This window comes from Antechinus flavipes, chromosome 2, assembly GCF_016432865.1.
Source record: "Antechinus flavipes isolate AdamAnt ecotype Samford, QLD, Australia chromosome 2, AdamAnt_v2, whole genome shotgun sequence".
Taxonomy (NCBI): Eukaryota; Metazoa; Chordata; class Mammalia; order Dasyuromorphia; family Dasyuridae; genus Antechinus; species Antechinus flavipes.
In genome coordinates, this window is record NC_067399.1 from 327,386,598 (window position 1) to 327,409,426 (window position 22,829).

Genomic DNA, 22,829 nt, shown 5'->3' on the forward strand with positions numbered 1-22,829 from the left:
TCGACAACGATATTGTATGAGGACATATTTTGATGGAAGTGGATGTCTTTGACAAAGAGACCTGAGTTTCAATTGATAAATGACGGACAAAAGCAGCTACACCCAAAGAAAGAACACTGGAAACGAATGTGAACTATCTGCATTTTTGTTTTTCTTCCCGATTATTTATACCTTCTGAATCCAATTCTCCCTACGCAACAAGAGAACTGTTCGGTTCTGCAAACATATATTGTATCTAGGATATACTGCAACATATCCAACATATAAAGGACTGCTTGCCATCTAGGAGAGGGGGTGGAGGGAGGGAGGGGAAAAAAATCGGAACAGAAATGAGTGTCAATATAATGTAATTATTAAATAAAAAATTAAAAAAAAAAAGATAAAATTTAGTAGTGATGAATGCAATCATACAGCTAGGCTACCTTCATTGGCATTTTTTTCTTTAATTTACTTTAAATTCATCTTGATCTTTTGTTCTTCCAGATAAACTTTGTTATTATTTTTCTAGATATGTAAAATAATTTCTTGAGAGTTTAATTGGTATGGCACTAAATATGTAGATCAACTTAGTTAGTAGTAGTATCATTTTTATTATATTTGCTTGGTCTTCCCATGAGTACTTGCTATTTTTCCAATTGATTAGACTTTATTTGTGTGGAAAGTGTTTTATAGTTGTGTTCCTGTAGTTCCTGACTTTGCTTTGGCAGGTAGACTCTCAAATATTTTATATTATCAGCAATTATTTTGAATGGAATTTCTTTTTGTCTTCCTTGCTGCTGAACTTTGTTGGTAATATATAAAAATGCTGATGATTTATATGGATTTATTTTGTATCCTGCAACTTTGCTAAAGTTGTGAATTGGTTTTTTTTTATTATTATAGCTTTTTATTTACAAGATATATGCATGGGTAATTTTTCAGCATTGACAATTGCAAAACCTTTTGTTCCAATTTTTCCCCTCCTTCTCCCCACCCTTTCCCCCGGATGTCAGGTTGACCAATACATGTTAAATATGTTAAAGTATATGTTAAATACAATATATGCATACATGTCCATACAGTTATTTTGCTGTACAAAAAGAATTGGACTTTGAAATGGGGTACAATTAGCCTGCGAAGAAAATCAAAACTGCAGACAGACAAAAATAGAGGGATTGGGAATTCTATGTAGTGCTTCATACTCATTTCCCAGAGTTCTTTCACTGGGTATAGTTAGTTCAATTCATTACTGCTCTATTGGAACTGTTTTGGTTCATCTCATTGTTGAAGAGAGCCACATCCATCAGAATTGATCATCATATAGTATTGTTGTTGAAGTATATAATGATCTCCTGGTCCTGCTCATTTCATTCAGCATCAGTTCATATAAGTCTCTCCAGGCCTTTCTAAAATCATCCTGTTGATCATTTCTTACAGAACAATAATATTCCATAACATTCATATTCCACAATTTTATTCAGCCATTCTCCAATTGGTGGACATCCATTCAGTTTCCATTTTCTAGCCACTACAAAGAGACCTGCCACAAACATTCTTGAACAGACAAGTCCCTTTCCCTCCTTTAAGATCTCTTTAGGATATAAGCCCAGTACTAACACTGCTGGATCAAAAGGTATGCACAGTTTGATAACTTTCTGAGCATAGTTCCAAATTGCTCTCCAGATTGACTGTATGTATTCACAATTCCACAAACAATGTATCCGTGTCCCAGTTTTCCCATATCCCCTCCAACATTCCGCATTATCTTTCCCTGTCATTCTAGTCAGTCTGACAGGTATGTAGTGGTATCTCAGAGTTGTCTTAATTTGCATTTCTCTGATTAAGAATGACTTGGAGTATCTTTTCATATGGCTAGAAATAATTTCAATTTCTTCGACTGAGAATTGTCTGTTCATATCCTTTGACCATTTATCAATTGGAGAATGGCTTGATTTCTTATAAATTAGAGTCAATTTTCTATATATTTTGGAAATGAGGCCTTTATCAGAACCTTTGACTGTAAAAATGTTTTCCCAGTTTATTGCTTCCCTTCTAATCTTGTCTGCATTAGTTTTGTTTGTACAAAAATGTTTCAATTTGATATAATCAAAATTTTCTATTTTGTGATCAGTTATGATCTCTAGTTCTTCTTTGTCATAAATTCCTTCTTCTTCCACAGATCTGAGAGGTAAACTATCCTATGTTCTTCTAATTTATTCATAATCTCATTCTTTATGCCTAGGTCATGAATTCATTTTGACCTTATGTTGGTGTATGGTGTTAAGTGTGGGTCAATGCCTAGTTTCTGCCATATTAATTTCCCATTTTCCCAGCAGTTTTTGTCAAACAGTGAGTTCTTATCTCAAAAGCTGGGGTCTTTGGGTTTGTCAAACACCAGATTATTAAAGTTATTGACTATTTTGTCTTTTGAACCTAACCTATTCCACTGATCAACTAGTCTATTTCTTAGCCAATACTAAATGATTTTGGTAACTGCTGCTTTTTAATATAATTTTAGATCTGGTACAGCTAGGCCACCTTCATTTGTTTTTTTTTTTTTTTTTATTGAGTTTCCTTGAAATTCTTGACCATATGAACTTTATTGTTATTTTTTCTAGGTCATTAAAATAGTTTTTTGGGAGTCTGATTGGTATAGCGCTAAATAAATAGATTAGTTTAGGTAGTATTGTCATCTTTATTATATTTGCTTGCCCTATCCAAGAACATTTAATATTTTTCCAATTGGTTAGATCTGACTTTATTTGTGTGGAAAGTATTTTGTAATTTTTATTTTCATATAGTTCCTGATTTTCCCTTGGCAGATAGATTCCTAAATATTTTATACTATCAGTAGTTACTTTAAGTGGAATTTCTCTTTGTAACTCTAACTGTTGGATTTTATTAGTGATATATAAGAATGCTGATGACTTATGTGGGTTTATTTTGTATCCTGCAACTTTGCTAAAGGTGTGGATTATTTCTAATAGCTTTTTAGTAGAATCTCTGGGGTTCTAAGTATACCATCATATCATCAGCAAAGAGTGATAATTTGGTTTCCTCATTACCTACTCTGATTCCTTTAATCTCTTTCTCAACTTTTATTGCTGAAACTAGCATTTCTGATACAATATTGAATAGTAATGGTGATAGTGGGCAATCTTGTTTCACCCCAATCATACTGGAAATGGTTCTACTTTGTCTCCATTATATATGATGTCTGCTGATGATTTTAGATAAATGCTACTGGTTATTTTAAGAAAAACTCCATTTATTCCTATCCTCTCCAGTGGTTTTAGTAGGAATGGGTGTTGGGTTTTATCAAATGCTTTTTCTGCGTCCATTGAGATAATCATATGATTTTTGTTAGTTTAATTATTAATATAGTCAATTATGGTAATAGTTTTCCTAATATAGAACCAGTCCTGCATCTCTGATATAAATCCTACTTGGTCATAGTGTATTAACCTGGGGATGACTTTTTGTAAATTCTTAGCTAATATTTTGTTTAAGATTTTTGCATCAATATTTTTTAGGTAAATTGGTCTATAATGTTCTTTATTTTCATTCTACCTGGTTTAGTTATCAGCACCATATCTATGTCATAAAAGGAATTTAGTAGAACTCCTTCTTTCCCTATTTTTAAAAATAGTTTGTATAATATTGGAATTAATTGTTCTTTAAATGTTCGATCAAATTCACATGTAAATTCATCTGGCTCTGGAGATTTTTTCTTAGGGAGCTGATTAATAGCTTGTTCTATTTATTTTTCTAAAACATAACTAATTAAATAATTTATTTCCTCTTCGTTTAATCTGGGCAACCTATATTTTTGCAGGTATTTCTCCATTTCACTTAGGTTATCAAATTTCCAACTACATCAATTTACAGTGATCTTAAAGTTTAATGAATGCCTTTTGCAATTATGTCCTGTTTTGTATCACTTGACATGTGGGACATGTAGCAATATAGCACATGATTATTGCTCAGTAACTGTTTTTGTGAATCTAGAGCCAGGGGGTCCTCAAACTTTTTAAATAGGGGGCCAGTTCACTGTCCCTCAGACTGTTGGAGTAAAAACAAAAACTTTGTTTTGTGGGCCTTTAAATAAAGAAACTTCATAGCCCTGGGTGAGGGGGATAAACGTCCTCAGCTGCCACATCTGGCCCGCAGGCCGTAGTTTGAGAACCCTTGAGACTCTCCAGAAGAGGTCTGTGGAATTGAATATATAATAAATAGATTAGATAAATCTATAGGTCTATATCCATAGATAACTATCTCTTTCTGTCTCTATCTCTTTCTCTCTGTGTGTCTCTCACTTAGTGTGTGTGTAAATATTTCAATCTAATTGGCTTCCTTTGTAGTTCTATTTATTTTATGTAGTTAGCAATGTTATTTTGAAAATGGGTTCATGAATTTCTCATGACTGCCAAAGAGGTCCATGATATAATAAAGTTAAGACCTTCAACTAAAGTATAAGCATTTGGGAGCCAAAAATAAATCTTAAATCTTCATTCCATCTCTTCTACTTCCTAAACTCATAGCTGAAGGCTTTGCAATAAGTGTATATTAATACTTGTTCTGATTGATTTATTCTGCTTAATCAATTCAATTGGTTTGCTGAATGTTATAATAAACAATAGCTAGCATTTATATATCACTTGAAGGCTCACAGAACTCTTTACATACATTAACTCATTTGATCCTCAAACAACCCCATGATATAGATGATATTATTATCTCATTTTACAGATTTATAGTTTTCTTAAATTGAACTGGGGAGCAATCAAGAGACTTGCTCACTCACACAGCTAGTAAGCATTTGAGGCAGGGTTGAAACTCAGATCTTCTGAATTCACATTTAAAACTATTCACTGTGTAAAATTAGAGTTTTCCTGAAGACCTAGACTTAGAATATAGTGATGCCTGCAACTTCATTGTTAACTATCTTGTGTTGCTCCTCTATCATGTCTCCAGAAACAGTACAGTGGGAGGAACACGGATTCTGGAACCAAAAAATTGACAACAAATAGTATCATAGCTACTTAATAGCTCTGTGACTATAGACAAATCCCGCCATATACTGTACAGTGTATAAGCTAAGTAAAATATAAATGTGAAATATTACTTCTATGGTTTTATAAAACTTCAAAATATGTTAATTTTTTCTCATTTGTTGCCTGTTGAAATCACAGCATAAACCCAATGACAAATTTAATAAAATGTTTAGTTTGACTTTAAGTGAAACAATCATGGCTCAAAATGAAACCTCAAAATTAAAAAAAAAAAAGACATTTGACATAAGGCAGCATTTATTCATTTAGTGATGGAAGAAGGATAAAGCATATTTTCTATAGATTTGATCAGTTTGGAAACCATACCTTTAGAACTAGCCTTACAGTATTTTTGGTGCAACTGAATGGTTACTACCTTATTGGGTACATTAGCAGAGACTACCCATCTATAAATCTGTGCATCCTTTCTCAGGGGGAGTATTTATATAATATGGCTCTTCTGCTTTAGGCTTTCTCTAGCAAAGGGAAAGACATCAGTGATGCAGGGTTGTGAGAGAGCCAAATAATAGATCAGAAAGTCTTAGTGCTTTTTATCAGTGAAATGTAATAGTACACACAATTTTATGGTGGTTTTTAATGCTGGTGGATATATAAAATGCACAAAGTCAAGAAATGATAATGTTTCATTCATTGAGGATGATTTTCTAGCATTTGGGGACATATTTACAGACTAGAATCAACTTACAGTAGCTGCTGGTTAAACATAAATATTAAATAACATGCAGTTTCAACCAATAAATTATTTAGAACTAAAAATACGAAGTAATGAGATGTAGTGTGCTAGACCTATAGTCAGGAAAACCTGGATTCAAATTCCACTTCAAATACTTATCACTTGTGAACCAGAAAAGTTACTTTATGATGCTGACTCTCATTTTTCTCATCTTTAAGATGAGGAGGTAAGGTTCTATTGCCATTAGAAATGAGTTTTGTCCTTTCAAAACCTTTCATTCCTCCAAATTTTCTTTAAAAAACAAGTAGACACTTTCTCTATTCATTGAATTCTTATCATTGGATTGTCCAGAAAAAGCTCATCACTTCTCTGAGTGATACAGAATGAGGTAGAAACCTTTAAATATTGGAGCATACCTACCTGTATGGAGAAATCATGGTCAACATTGTCTTTGAACTAGGCTTTCAGTGATGGGAAGATTAAAACTAAAAAGGCAGATTCGATACCAAGCTGTGGAGAAGCTTAAATACTGACTATGGAATTCAGTCTTCTCAATACTGCTCCATGCTATCTCTCACATCTTTTGCCTTTTTTCCACACAAATTACAAAGTGATGTGAGTAGAAACAGAAGACTATTGCATATAGTAACAGCAATATTGTTATGTATAAACATGTATACATATATTGGATTTCACATATATTTTAACATATTTTATGTATTAGACTACCTACCATCTAGGGGAGGGGATGGGAGGAAGGAGAGGAAAATATGGAACAATAGATTTTGCAAGGGTCAATGTTGAAAAATTACCTGTAGAGGGCTGAAACTCCAAAAAGGTATGCTTGAATCAGACAACCAAACACTGAAGGCTAATCACCTATTGGTAGCAATCACAGCAATCACCCCTTCCTATGACTCAATTGCAAAAGGCACTACTTAAGGCCAAAGAGGAAGGGCAGAATACAGCTGACTTGAGAATAGAAATGTATCCCGTGATTGAACAGCTTAACTCAAGGTCAAGAAAGGAGAAGATACACTCCTTTTTGTGGTGATCTTCTTCTTTTAAAATAAGTAGAATAGTTGTCTCTGGGGGAGAAGGTAGGTTTCTCAGGGAAGGTTTTTCTTGGAGGCAGTCTTAATTGTAGTTGAAAGTAATAATCAACCAAAACGCAGCCAGGTGATAAAAGTTTAGATCTTTTATTGCCTCTAATATAGCCTGGTTAGCTTAGAGGTCTATCTCTCTGCTTGGTTCCAAGAGCTCTTGCAGTTTTGTCCTTTGCTTCTGCCTCTGCTTTCTTCAGCCTTCAATCCAGCTCCAAGTTGAATCTGCCTTGCCTCCGAGAGAGGGCTTCTGGCTCTCAATCTCCCAAAGTACTCTGTGTCTGCACCAGAGTGCTCCTCTCCAATCCAGCTGAACTCTCTTCCGCCACCAGCCAGCCAAGTGGAAAATATTCTGGAATAGATCTCTCTTCACTGGCCTTATATCTGAGTCTTCTGAGAGAATGGGATTATGGGTTTTCTCCCATAGTGCTCTCTGGCCCTAAGAGCTTTAAGGGAGGTGTGAATTCACAAAGTTACAAAGTTTACTTTGTGAATCTCCCATACTTGTGAACTCCGATGAGTAAAGGTGTAAACACAAGCATTGTACTAATTAGTTCTACTTAGTACCTTGTTTCAGGTTCTGGCCCAAAACATCTTCTTGTAAGATCAGATCAACAATCTATCAACTCTAATGAGTTAGCAGTTTGTCAAGATTCCAACACTTTTAATCTAGAAATTATCAAAGATCTGAAAAAGGCTTTCACTCTTTATGGGGCTGCATCATCTTATGTTAAAATGTTATTACAGAATTTGGCTTATGAAATTTTAACTCCTCATGATTGGAAATCTATAGCAAGGACATGTTTAGAACCTGGACAAAACTTGTTGTGGCTTTCTGAATATAGTGAACTCTGTAGGATACAAGCCCAACAAAACAGGCAAACTGGAGTTAATACAATAATCATCCCCATTTATACCCAGGCTATGATGCAGACTTCCCAGGATCTGAATATGGGAAGACAGGGTCCCTTTTGGCAAGGGACTTCCAGAGAGACTCGTCAATGCTTTCAACGTGGTAAAATAGAGCATCTGAAAGCTCAATGTTGGCATAGAGACAGAGTGAGAAAACAGAGTGGGAGAAGAAGACCCCAAACCCCATGTCCAAAATGCAACAGAGACTTCCACTGGGCATCAGAATATAGATTGATTCAGGGAAACAGGATGGGGGGCTCAGCTCCAGGGCCCAAAACAAAAAATACTTGGGGCATGATGGCAGCTGATGCTACACCCAGAGAGTGCCTAGAAGTTCAGTACTCAGACATGACCAATAAGCCAGGAAGCAACCTGATGGGAGAAAGGGATGTCAGTTGGGGAGAATACAGCTATGCAGCTGGGGATACTGAGATACCCCCTGGAGAGGTGAAATCTGTTCCTCTACAGCCTATGGATCCCTTGTCTCCAGGCACAGTAGGCTTGGTCATTTCACCTCCTGAGAGTACGTATAAAACAGTATTCATCCATACACTGATGTGAGAAACTAGGGAATATGTAGATAATATCCCAGTCACTAATACAGGTAGACAATGTGTGATTTATCAACCAGAAAAAGCAGTAGCATCAGGTTTACTGATACAGACTCCTAATAGGCAATCTGATGATGGTTGCCCAAATTCTAACTCCAAGCAACAGAATCCAGGAATATTCTACACTGCAACAGTTACAGCTGATCAATTTCTGCTCACTATCTATGTAAATGACATCATTGAAAGGACTGGTAGACACAGGTACAGATTGTATAGTAATTAGAGGTGCCAGCTGGCCCAGTCACTGGCCAAAGATTAAGGCAGACACCTATATGTCTGGCCTAGAAGGATCAATAGCAACTGAAATTAGTGCTACCCCTTTGAGATGGATATTTGAAGGCAAAACAATAGTTTTTACTTCTTTTTATAGTTGAAAAAATCCCCATCAATCTATGGGGAAGAGACAGTTAGGATTACAAATGAGTACTTCGGTTTTTTAGGCAGGGCTGCTGTTGAAGGCTTGCCAACACTCTCACCTGTTCCTATTCAATGGAAAACTGATACACTAGTGGATAGAACAGTGGTCCTTAGCTAGCAATAAAATTCAGGCCTTATTAGATATAGTACAAGAGCAATTTGACCAAGGACACACAACCTTCTCTAAGTCCTTGGAATTCCCCTGTATTTGTTGTAAGAAAGAAATCTGGAAAATAGAGGATGTTGACTGATTTAAGAAAAGTAAATGAACACATGGAAACTATGGGAATTCTTCAGCCTGGACTTCCATCTCCTACTCAATTGCCTAGGAAATGGCCTCTGGATTATAGACTTTAAGGATTGTTTCTATTCTATTCCTCTAGATAAGGAGGATACGAAAAGATTTGCCTTTTCAGTGCCCAGCGTTAACTTCACTGAGCCTTATAAAAGATATGAATGGACAGTTTTGCCACAGGGAATGAAAAATAGCCCTACTATGTGTCAACTGTATGTTGCTGCTGATCTTACTCCAATAAGAAAAGCATTTCCAAAAGTAATGTTATTACATTACATGGATGATATATTGGATGTGCACCTGAGGAGCAAATATTAGAAGCATGTCTACAAAAGAAACACTAAGGAATTACAAATTGCATATAGCTCCAGAAAAATTCAAAGACATGCTCCTTTTCAATATGTAGGGTATGAAGTATAGCCTAAGGTGTTTACAGTACAAAAGCTTTCCTTAAAAACAGAGAAGCTAAACACCTTAAATGACTTTCAGAAATTGATAGGAGATATCCAATAAATGTGTCCAGTGTTAGGCTTGACTACCTATCAATTGCAACCATTATATGACATTTTAAGGGGAGACAGTGCTTTAAATTCACCACTCCAGTTTACAAAAGAAGCTCAAGAGGCTTTGAGAAAGGTTTATCCAATGTGGTTGAAAGAGTCACTCAAAAACCCTTGGAAATATTAAGTTTTGCTGCACAAGAGGCGCCCACAGCAGTCCTTCATCAAGGAGACAATATGATAGAGTGGGTGAACCTCCCAGCACAATCAGAACAAAGCCTTACTCCTTACTAAGTGCTTGTGGCTAGAATTTAATTAAAGGCCATTAAGCAAGCAATACAATTATCTGGGATAAGACTTGACAAGATATACACATTTCATACCAATGCACAAATTAATGTATGCTGTGAAACCATTCCAGAGTGGCAAATTTTACTGGCCATGGCTCCAAATTTTACACACAGGTCTCCATTAAAGATAACCCGACTATTACATAATTGGCAATGGATTCTTGAAGAAAAGGTTTCTAAAGTTCATCTTAAAGGACCAACTATCTTTACAGATTTATCCAAACATAATATTTGTGCTGTATTCTCTCATGACTTAATTATAAAGAGAGTAGTCAGAACTCCTTTTCAGTCCACTCAGCAGAATGAATTGTGTGCAATCATTCTAGCTCTTACTTATTATCCAAGAGATATAATATCTGATTCAGCCTATTCAGTAGGTATAGTACAAAGAATTGCCACAGCCTAAATAAAATTTGTAGCTTGTACTGTATATCAGCTCTTTAAGGAACTTCAAGAGCAAGTGAGAAAGCATCCAAGTAAGATTTATATCTTGCATGTCCACTCTCATAGGGGACTTTCAGGTCCTATTTTTGATGGTAATTCAAAGGCAGATAGCCTTCTAACTATGTTGGTCAATATTCCTTTACTTCAAGAAGCCCAAGAATCTCATTGTAAATATTATCAGGCTGCTTAAGCTTTACGTTTACAATTTGGAATAACAAGAGAGGATGCTAGGAGCATAGCAAAAACCTGCACAGCTTTCCTTCCTTTCCACACTCCTATACTTCTTTCAGGGAAGAAGCTTTGTGGTTTGAGGCCCAATGAAATTTGGCAAATGGATGCGGCCCATTATAAAATCTTTTGGTCGTCTGTCTTTTATCCATGTTGTGGTAGACATCTTTTCAGGATTCACTTTTGCAATACCAGCAGCAAAAGAGACAGTCTGAGTGGTCACTGAATTCCTTATACAAGCTTTTGCAATCATGGGTGTGCCACAAGCAATAAAAAAAGATAATGGACCTGCATATACTTCTAAACATTTTGCACATTTTTGTGCACAGTATAAGATTTTACACACCACTGGCATTTTTTTTTTAATCCTCAAGGACAGTCAATAGTAGAGAGAAGAAACAGAAACATCAACACACTCCTCCAAAAACAAAAGAAAGGGGGAACCACAGGTAACTCTAGAGAACTTCTAAATTTAGCTCTTAATATAACCTCTTGATTTTTGACAAAGATGCACTGACTCTGACAGACAGGTTTTATAATCCACCGGAAGGGCAGTGTCCAGTGAGAGCAGCTGCACTATCTTTAGATAATTGCCAGGTGATGTGGAGAGATCCAGAAAGTGATCAATGGAAAGAATCAGCTAGGTTAACTGCTTGGGAGAGAGAGTTTGCTTGTATCTCTACAGATGGAGGAGGAATCAGATGGGTGCCAATGAGCCATATTCACCTTGTCCACTGGAGAGAGATAGAGCAGACTCTTGAAACAAAGGAGAAGACCCAAGAAACATTGGGTGGTTCCATAGCTGATTGTGCCCACCACTGAAAGAACCTGGTAGTTATGGCGTTTGACTCATGGACATCAAAAATTGTTAATGAGACTGATGCATGACTTGAAAACCCTCAGGGATCACTGGATTCCCTGACACATGATGAGACTGTTGCCAGACTTCAAAATCTGCAGGAATCATTGGATTCTCTAACACATAAAAAAGACTGTTGCAGGACTTCAAAAACTTGCAGGGATCATTGGATTCCCTGACACATGAAGTAATGGACAATAAATTGGTTTTGAACTATCTCTTGGTGGTGGAAGGAGGTATATGTGTGATTGTTATTTACATACATTCCTTCTAGGACTTCTGGAAATCTTTTACATTATAATGTTGATTCATATTGTTTGTTATATCACTACTTGCATGTACAATTCATGTTTGTTACACTATATTGAGCCTGCACTAGCTGTGGGGAGAGTCATCACTGCTAACCTGTGCTTTATTGCTATGAGCTTGGTTAATACCTTCCATGCTGATGGGTTTGTGTATACGTTTCTAGTAAGACCCTTCAGCCCAGAAACCCACTAAAAATATCAGGCTTGACTCCCCACTTCCCTGTGGTGTTTTTCATCTCTCTTCCTGAGAAGTCAAGGAGGGCATGATTATCTCCTTTATAGTGCTTTCACCTCTCTTCCTGAGAAGTCATGAGGGGCTTAATCATCTCCTTTTTGGTGTTTTCACCCCCTTTCCTGAGAAGTCAGGGAGGGTGTCATCACCTCCTTTTTGGAGTTCTCACCTCCCTGAGAAGTCTGGGAGGGTGTAACCACCTACGTTCTAAAACAAAAGAAAGCAAAAGATGTAGAGGACTGAAACTCCAAAAAGGTATTCTTGAATCAAACTGAGCACTTAAGGCTCATTACCTATTGGATGTGAGACAATGACTCTATTAGCATATATTTGGATAAATGGCTCTTCTCACTGTTGGTGCTTGCTGAATGTTTGGTATTAAGATAATCAGAGGCAAGGATTGGAGAGCAGGGAGAGAGAGGCCAGAGTCACTTCATAGCAGGATGATAAGGAGAGAGGCTGGTGACTCTGGACTCCAGAATCCAGGACACATCTTTGGCAAGCCTCTGGCAGTTTGCCTTCCTCCTTCACTTTTCTCCCCTAAAGACCAAGAACTTTGATTTATTCTGACTCTGGCTGACCCCAAGGCCCTCCAGGGAGCTAGCCCATACTCTACAATTACCCATGCATATGCTTTGTAAATAAATGCTTTAATTAAAAAATCACAATTCAAGCAATTTGTTATTCACAGGCAGGCAACCATTGAATTCCCCAGGCCTTCAGTTTCATGGGCAAGCCTGAGGAGACAGCATGAACCCATAGTAGGATGCAGATACTGATTGAGATCCTCAAACTATGGGTCTCTGCCTCTATATCTGATTATTATTACACATTCACAAGGACTAAGTGGGAGGAGCACTTTAGGGGAAGTCAATCAGTAGATGGTCCTGGATACAACCCTTCCCTCTCATTGAATCACAAGACATTGTGATTAGGAAAGTTTGCTAAGCTTGAATGTGAAACTTATTATGAAGTTTACTAAAGTGATTAGGATTGTGAACTTTGCATTCCTTTGCTCAAATGAAACTGTCTAAACCAATAATGGGGTATACAAGAATTTTCTTGTATACCCCAATAAGTGGTCAAATAAGAAGTCACTTCTCTTAGGTTAGTCTTCATAGTTTGTTATGAAGTTAAACTCTGTGAGGGATTATTTCATTTTTGTTTCAATAGAGTGACTGGCACATAGTAGGTACTTTAAAAATACTTTTGATTAATCTTTTGACTGGAAATATTCATTTCGTTGTCATGACTCCAAACTAGTCAATCAATTACTTTTAAAAGGTTATAAATGAAATAGAAAAAATAATTCTTATTTTCTAATGCTAAAGTACTAAACTTTACTATAGATGAAAAGAGAGTGAAAAAGCCAGAATTTTCCTATCATGTTATATGAATTTAGAATATTCCTGAAGGCTTTGGACTATGGCAGCTGGGTAGCATAGTGCATAGAATGCCAGATATGAAGTCAGGAAAACTTCCCTTTCCAGTTCAAGTCTGACTTCAGTTACTTGATGTGTGACCCCTGAGCAAGTCACTTGAACCTACTTGCCTCAGTTCCTTTATCCATAAAAATGAATTGGAGAATGAAATGGCAAATCATGCTACTATGTTTGCCCCCAAAAAGACCCAAATGGGGATCACTAAGAGTTAGATATGAATGAAAAATTACTAAACACAACAACCGCAAAACCACCTCAACTACACAAATGTTTCATACCTAAAAAATGTTAAAATGTCAGATAAAGGGAAGCAACTTGATTTGCAATCTTTGCAGCATTGAGGCTATATACAATGTTTTGGATAAACTAAAGGCAGTGAAGGAAACCATTTAAGAAACTATTTTTTTTTTAATCTTCATAGATGGAGACATATTAGATCTGCTACTACTTATTCCACAGCCATATGATTTCATTAGAAGATATAATGAGGATGGATGAACTGCATTATCATAGATGAGATTTTGATAAGCATGATACTGATTCAGTGCACATTTATTCTATTCATTTTTTACTGTCCATTGCTCATATGAATATTAAAACAGGAGATTATCTGACTGCAGCCAGCATTGGGAGAGAGAATAATGATTTTTTTTTCTATAAATAGGACTAAATAGAAATGAATGTGAATTCAGAAAGCAAACTAATAAAATATTGGGACAAATTAATTGTTCAAATGAAAGGTGGGTGGTTCAAGACACTGGCAGCAAAAGTTAACAGTATTAACTATTGGACAAGACTTGAACTTTATACAAAGCCTATTTAATAAAATCAAAGTTTTATATTGGCATTACATTTCTACATGAATTTAGGGATTTCTTGTCAGTTGGCATAAAACTGATCTCTCAACCACAGAAAAAATGCAATTAGGGCAGTATCTTCTAAAGTTTTGTAGTGCTACCCCATGTTGATCAAATAATTTTCAGGGTCCCCTTTATAAAAATAATACACAAAAACCCAATTTTCTTATTATATATTAGATTAAATGAAATTAATAAATTATTATAATTTTTATATTAACACAAATCTCAAAAATGTTATAAAATAACATTAATTGATAAAATACTTTATAATTGTCATATTTTTAACTTTTAGAAATAATGTCCATAACATGATATTATTCCTATGATGGATGGCCTTTTTTTTCCAGTGGAAATCTTCTCAAAAGATAAATCTTTGATGGTAGTAGTATCATTGCTTATATGTTACTTATGCTACTACATTTTCAACTATTACTCTAGAACAGTAAGTTATTTCTATAACAACAATAGCAAAAAAAATCTATTTTCACAAAAATATGGTTTTAAGGAGGTAGCAAAATTTGTTTTGTTTTGTTTGAGAAAAGAGAATTCTCTAATGAACCCCAATAAAAGCTTAATAAAATTATCTAATTCAAATATTGTTTCAATGCACTATCTTAAGACAAGCCCTATTATCTAGTTTTGTTCAAATAGAGTAAGAAAAAAAGTATCATTTTTCTCCATGGAAAATAAGTTCTTTATCCATTTATATTTTAAAATGTCTAGATCTTTCAAATAAAATATTTTTTTTCTGTAAATTTCTCATGTGATTGTTTTTATAGATCTTTTATTTCATTTTGAGAGATGGATTTTTTACAAATTTTTTAACATTTATTATCCATATCTTTATTCATAAATGTAAGTGCTTTACCTTTCTGGATTAGAGTATAATTTATAGGATATTGCATTGATTTGTCTAGAGTACTATTTTTTTTCCCTAAAATATCCTCATAACATATAAAATGAATTTGCCACTGCAACTAATTGAAGTGTCAATTTCATCTTTTAACTCAAATATTCTTCAAAATGACTAAAATGAGAAAAAGTTTATTTTTCAATACTATAGTAAATAAGCATTCATTGCACTGCTTTCTCTCCCCCATAAAATCAGGAATCTAGAGCAGGAAGAAACCTCAGAAACTATCTAGTTTAACTCCTTTACTTTATAGATGAGGAAACTGAGGCCCAGAAAGATTATGTGGTTCACTCAATATTAAACAAGTAATAAGATTATTGCACAATTTTACAAACGTTATTAAATTTCATCTTTTTTATCAACCACTTTTGGCTTTATATTACATTTATTTCTTAATGTATCCATACCTCATTGTTTGCCTAGTGAGTTTTTCCTTATGACATTTTTTTAAGAGGGAAAAAGCTCTAATTCAGTGAAAGTAAATAAAACATCCATATTGTCTGACAGTATATGTAATATTTCTCAGCTATATTCTGTCATCTGTTGAATGAAGGAAGAGAGCTATATTTTCTCACCTCTAACAAGCTGGTCATTCTAATGCCATATTACTCAATTTCCATTTGTCCATTTATATCATTGTAGTTATTGTGAATATTATTTTCCTAGAACTAATCCTCCATTTGATTTTAGTTCATATAAGTATCCCCAAGTGTCTCTGAATTCTTCATATTTATATTTTCTTATAGCAGACCCCAGCTCATATCCAAGCAAGCTGCCATAATACCTGAACCAGAATGCAAGATCTAACAAAGGAAGTAACCAGTTAAGCCATAGAACTCTTGCCTTTGGGGCTTGCTGTCCTGATTGATGGTTGCTTCAGTTACCTATTACATCTAAGCTTTACTCTATACTTCATTTCATAACTATCTATTCATCAGCTCCCATGTTGCCCCATGTTTACCCCCTGCCATCTACCATCCTTTTCCAGTTCTTCAACCACAACAAAGGAACACTATCATCATGCTTTAAAAAATACTAATCTACATTCCTATGGTTCCAGTCATAATCTCTCTAGTTTTCCAAAGTGAAATAGCCTGTCTTGGTTATCACTTCTCTATATGTTTTGTCTCCTCCTATTACAATGTATGTTCTTCCAGGATACAGTTGTTATGCTTCAGTTTCCTTGGATTCCTTTGGCATTCCAAAGAGTCACAAAACTCCAAATGATTTATCTCAAATACCTGGACATCTTTCTGGTCTCAAACTTCCTGTCTCCTGCTTGACCATCTTCTTGACCTCCAACCTGTCAGAATTAAATAGTTATAGTTCTTCCTGGAATTTCCACTCACCAAGTGCTCTGTTCCACCCTTGCCTTTGTTTCCCTGATTGCTGGAGCCCTATAAATTCTGGAATTACTTGCTGATTGCTGGGTACTTTGAGACAAAAGTCCCATTCAGCTGTCTGGAGCTTGGACATGGGTTCTGTTCAGCCACCAGTCCAATTTCTCCACTATTAAAATATTAAAAACCTCTAATCTCTGTCTTATCTCAGTTTTTCCAGCATTACACAGACTATATTTAGTAGTATTAGTCAACAAATTTAATACATTTTAAAATGTATTAACATGGCACACTAATATTCATACATAAATCAATATATAATAGCTAGCATTTATATAATGTATGTAATGCTTTAAAGTCTGTGAAGTGCTTTTCATTTTACCTCATCTGAACCACACACTATTTTGGTGAGATGCTATTATTGCCCCATACTATAGATGAGGAAAGTGAGCCTGAGAAAAGTGTGGGTAAACTTATCAGTGCAAAAGTAAAACAGAGCTAAAACCAAAACTAAAAATTTAGGAATTTAGGAACTAGGTCTATTGAGTTCACCAGCTAGGGAACCCCATCCACATGGGATAAGACTCTCCAAAGCAACAAAAGGACAAAGCTTTTACAAATTTCAATTTAGGCAGGAGTGCTTTGGGAATGGAATACTTTAGGATTGGATGGGACTTGTTGCTGAGGGCTTGCAGAGCAGAAGTAGGGATATTGTTTGAATAGACAGGGTTTGTTGTTGGGACTAGTACCAAGAAAGTCTCTTTTTCAGGTTAGCTATAACCTCTAACAGATAGGAGTATCCTTGCTGTTTCAGCAGTAAGGAAAGTTGTAGACAGGATGGAGATTTACAACACAAATAGGGTCAGAGACAAGATAGAGGAACTATAGACAAAATAGAGTTACTTTAAGTTTCCCTGGTAGCCACAGAGATTAAGTGACTTGCTAAAGGTGATACTGTTATTAAGTTTTTGAAGCACAATTCAAATTCAGGTCTTCCTGATTCCAAGAATTCTAGTACTCTGGTCACCTTGTAACCTCAGTTAACAACAAACCTCAATAATGAACAATTTTTGTACTTGTATTTTGTATTTTGAGGTTGCTAAGTCCTGGTGATGAAGTTAAAGCAGTATGAAGGTGGGGAGTTGTGTGGAAAGAATTCACAGACTCAGGCCTGTCCAGTCAAGGGACAATGTCATAGATAGGCAAAGTTCCCTAGTGGAACTCACAATTAACAAGGAGATAGGGGAGGATCTTTTATAGAATACAGGGTTGAACTCATAATTGTATGCAGTAACTGTGGGGTCAAGATAAGAATAACACAGGACCCATTAAATTCAACAATTTAAATTCAATTTATGGCTCCTTTCTATGACCTATCCAGACCCTGGGTTGCCACCAAAGACCTGATCTTTAGCTGTGATCTTATTTACTTTATCACTGGGAATACAATGACAAAAATGAAATAATCTATATCTTCAATGACTCTATGTGCTGTAATGGAAGAAATACACATACCTACACACACACACACACACACACACACACACACACATAAATGTATATATTATTGCCATTATAAATATCTTTCATTAGATATGTATCTATTATATTTATATGTGTGTTATGTATTTATGTGTATGTATGTGTGTATATATATAATTCATTTTATTTATATGTATAATTCTTATATTTCTATTTCTATGTGTATTGAGGGAGAAAATTGAGAGGAGAACACAGACATCTAGAAGGAAAAGGAAAACGTTTTTTGTAAATGGTAGTACTTGATTTGAGTCCTGAAGGAAAATAAAGGAATCAAGGGGGAGATAAAGAGGGAGAACATTTCAATCAAGGAAATAATGGAAATGATTATAGCAAAATCATAGGAACAGGAGAGGGAGCATCGTGCATGAAAAGCAGCAAATGAAGTAGTGCAGAAAGAACAACAATGTGTAAGAAGACTGGAAGAATAGGAAAGAGGCAAGATGTGAAGAATTTTAATTCCACAACAAGGAGTTTATATCTATAGATATCTATATTTCTAGAAGTATCTATGTGACTGCCACTGTAATTTATTGAGTTGGGGAATAGTTTGTTCAGACCTGCAATTAATGAAAATAGCTTCAGCAGTTGGGTGGAGGATCCATAGCTGAAGCCATTTTCATTAAGTGAGTGATGAGAGCTTAATTTAAGGTAGGAGATTATTTTAAGAGTTTAGATGAGAGGTAATATGTGCTGAACTGGGATGATCTGTGAGAGTGGAGAAAGGGGGTCATAATGTTAGAGTTCTGTCAAAATAGAAAAAACAAGATTTGGCAAGTGCTTCTATATGTGACATGAATGAGAGTGCTTTGAACCTGGGTAATAGAAGAATGTTGAGAACAATCCTTTGAGTTAAGGATTTTGGAAGTTTTGGAAAAGAAGATTTGGAAAGAAAGAGCATGAGTTCTGCTTTAGACATTTTAAGTTCAAGATAGCTATAGGATAAATATATGAACTACATTAATGGCCATTTTGTTAGCCATTTCTGTATTGGGCAACATCTAGTTTGTTTCCAGTATTTTTTTCCACACAAAGGTATGTTGCTATGTATTTGTTTTTACTTCATGGGGTGATGTGGAGTAGGATGGTTGATAGATATACCTAGTAGTGGGATGTTTTAGTAAAAGGGAATGAGAATTGTAGTTATTTTCAAATTTAGTTATTATCCAAATTATTTTCCAAGATGGCTGGTTTATAGAGCTACAACACTTGTCTTTTTACAATTTCTCTATCACTATTTTCATCCTTTGTTAATTTTGCCAATTCACTGTGTATAAGGAGAAATCTCAGATTGTTTTGACTTGCACTTCTATTATTACTGTAATTTGAAACAATTTTTCATATTGTTCTTAATAACTTGCTATTGTTTTGGGGGGGATTTTTGGGGGTTTTTTGAGAAACATTTTTCCCATCTTTTTACTACTATCTACTGGGAAATAGCTCTTGGTTTTAAACATTTCTTTAAATTCCTCTTATTATACATTGGAATCTTAACAGAGGTGTTAAAACATAGATTTCTTTCAAAATTATATAATTATTAACTTGACAAACATTAAGCAACATGAATATTTTCCTCTAGAAAGAACAGAAAAATAAGACTGTATATGATTGTGAATCTTCATGACATACAAGATTCTTTTTAAATCTCAAATTTGACATGGTAGCTTTATACTACCTTACTTGTCTTTGTCCCTTTCATCTTTTTCTCTTCTATTTATTTTTAAGGATTCATTGTTGTTGTTGTTGTTTTTAACTTGCCTCCCTTTTCAAAAAATTATCTCATTCCCCTAACATCCCTGCCCTTCCCCATCTAAAAATTACTCTCCTCTCTTTTAAATCATAATTATAATTTTTCAAAACTAATCTTCATCTTAGCCCTATCTCAAAAGTTATTTAACTTCTTATGCATTTCTAGACTATAACCTCTCCATTAAGATAGAAAAAGCATGATTAATTATCTGTTTTCTGGAGGTATGGTTAGTTCTTGCATAGATCATTGGTTGTTAATCACACAAAACAAATTATCTCCTGCAGCATCCAGTTTCTATAAATTGTGTTCACACGATGAGCAAACTTTATTTAGAAAATAAAATGAAAATTTTAGAATGTTTTAGTTGAAAGTATTTGAAATGTATTAAATATGGCAAATTCTCATTTGAGAAATGATATGTTTGATTCACTAAAAATTCCAATGAATAAGCAATTGCATCTGTCTTACTGATCATGTTTTTTTCTAAACTTAAAGAATATTCAAAACAATTCACAAAAAAGTTATATTATTTAATAGAGATGATAATAGATATATACCCACGTACATATATATATATAGACATATTTAATAATTGGCATTTATATAGCACTTTAAGAATTGCAAAACATTTTATAAATGTTATCTTATTTAATCCTTACCACAGCCCTATGAAGTAGGTGCTATTCTTATTCTTTTCTACAAAATGGGGATAATAATAGTATCTATTTCATAAGATTGTTATGAAGATCCAACGAGATGTTTATGATGCCCTTTCACAACCTTAGTGCCACATAAAAGCAACTATTATCAATGTTATATTGTACATTTTGCATATACACATATAACACACACCTGTGTATGCAATGCACATATATGCATATGCTTGTATACATGCATACACACAGGTGCATGAATGCATGTATACATACATACATACATAGATGATAGATAGATAGATAGTAATTTTCAATTCTTTGTGATCCCACTTGGGATTCTCATGGCAAAGACACCAGAATCATTTCCCATTTCCTTCTCCAATATTCATAAACACACATACACATACCATACACACACACATATATATGCATACATTTGTACTATTATACATATGTGCAAAGAAATGCAGACATATGTATACTTATATAAACATACAAATATACTTGTATTTAATTCTAACAATAGCTAGCGTTTATATGATACTTTAGGGTTTGTAAATTGCTTTATAGATGTTACATACAGATATGTGCATACATATATATTCATATTTTATACAGGTAAATATGTATCTATTCACATAAATACATGCTCTCATGTACATATATGTGTGGATGCATATGTCCATTTACATTTTAGTTACATTTTCCATGTAGTCAGTCATCCAGGGCCTCAGGACTCGACTTTTGATTTAGTGCTATTGAGAAGTGAAAAGTTAACATTTAATGACTCCTTTTTGTTGGCATCTATGTTATAGGCTGAGTAAAGAAAGAAGTATCTACAAGAGATATCTTAAACTCTTCCAGATTCCTTGTTGAAATGATGGTTGATTGATCATTTTGCAGAGGACCCTTATTTCATATTTCATATCCCCATGGCCAGCTCTTATTATTTTGATAACCAACATGTATAATTATTACTAGACCACTCAAAGGAGTCAGGTTTCTTTTCTTTTATGTTCTGGCTAACAAAATGAATACAAGCATAAATCAAGTGTTATTTTTGTTAAGTAAAATGTCGGTCTTAGATATTTCTAGATAATAAGGAAAAAACATAAGGACATGGCAGTAAGTACTATAGAGGAACAATGTATATTATGTCATACATCATTCCAAAAAGAAATTTATTGATTACTTATTGACTAGGCATAGGTACCAATAAGTCTGTTCCTCGTAGAAGTACATGCTTAGCTCTCCTAAAACAATCTTTATTTTGTTAATACCATCATAGTAATTCCCACATATAATTCCAAGTCTGACAATTATCAACGAATTACAATGTGTTTATATGAACAGCTCAAAATTGGACCAATCATATTTTTTCTTTGCTAATTCAGAAGACATTATGAGATCTTGCAGTGTCTCTGGTTGATGATCATGAACATGAATGTTTATTATAATTTTTATATATAGAGAGAAAATGTAGGTAATAAGACTGAGCATGTTGTAACTTTATGACATATTTTGGAAATGACTTTTGAAAATAAATCACTGATTAGTATTTTGTGTTTCATTTATCCCTAGATCAAAATAGATACAGATATAGATATGTTCATATAATTGTATTGCTCTTTGTGAAATATTATGTGATCTTCTCTAAAAAATTTGAAGCAGCTTTTTCCAAATTTTGTTCCATCCACTAAAATTTTCATTACCTTTAACAGAATCTTTAAACTCTCCAGGATCCAAGAGTCTCTATTATGTTAAAATTAGTTTGATCACATCGGTTCTTTTGTTGGTTTCAACTCTCAGATCTCTTAAACATAAAGTTTGTTTTTTGGGGGTATGAAAGAATATCATTCAGCTTTTAAAAGATCCTCATTTCCATTTCCTTTCTCTACTCATCTCAGTATTTCCTCCCATCTCTGCTTCCAAGAGTTTGCCCCAGATGCCATTTTACCTTGGAATTGTCATGATGCCTTGGAACATTCATCTAATATGGGGAAACCCCTCTCCCGAGGTTTTTGCCAGGGATTCCATTTTGCGGTGGGACCCAGGACAGCCAATCCTCATTCCCCTTCCAAATTTATACAATAATAATAATGACTACTAACATTGATATATTATTTAGTCCATGAACTCTTCTTTCTTTTTTGTATCTCCAGCCCTTATCATAGTGCCTGATACGTAATAAATACCTAATAAATGCTTATTTTCTTTATTTGCTTCTCTAGTCTATTTTCTACAGCCTAGCCTTGTGCTGTTGACATCCCAGGTGCTCCATTAGTATTTCTAAATGAATAAATGAATTTTTCTCTTATTTTTCTTCCTTTACCTCTAGTACCGTTT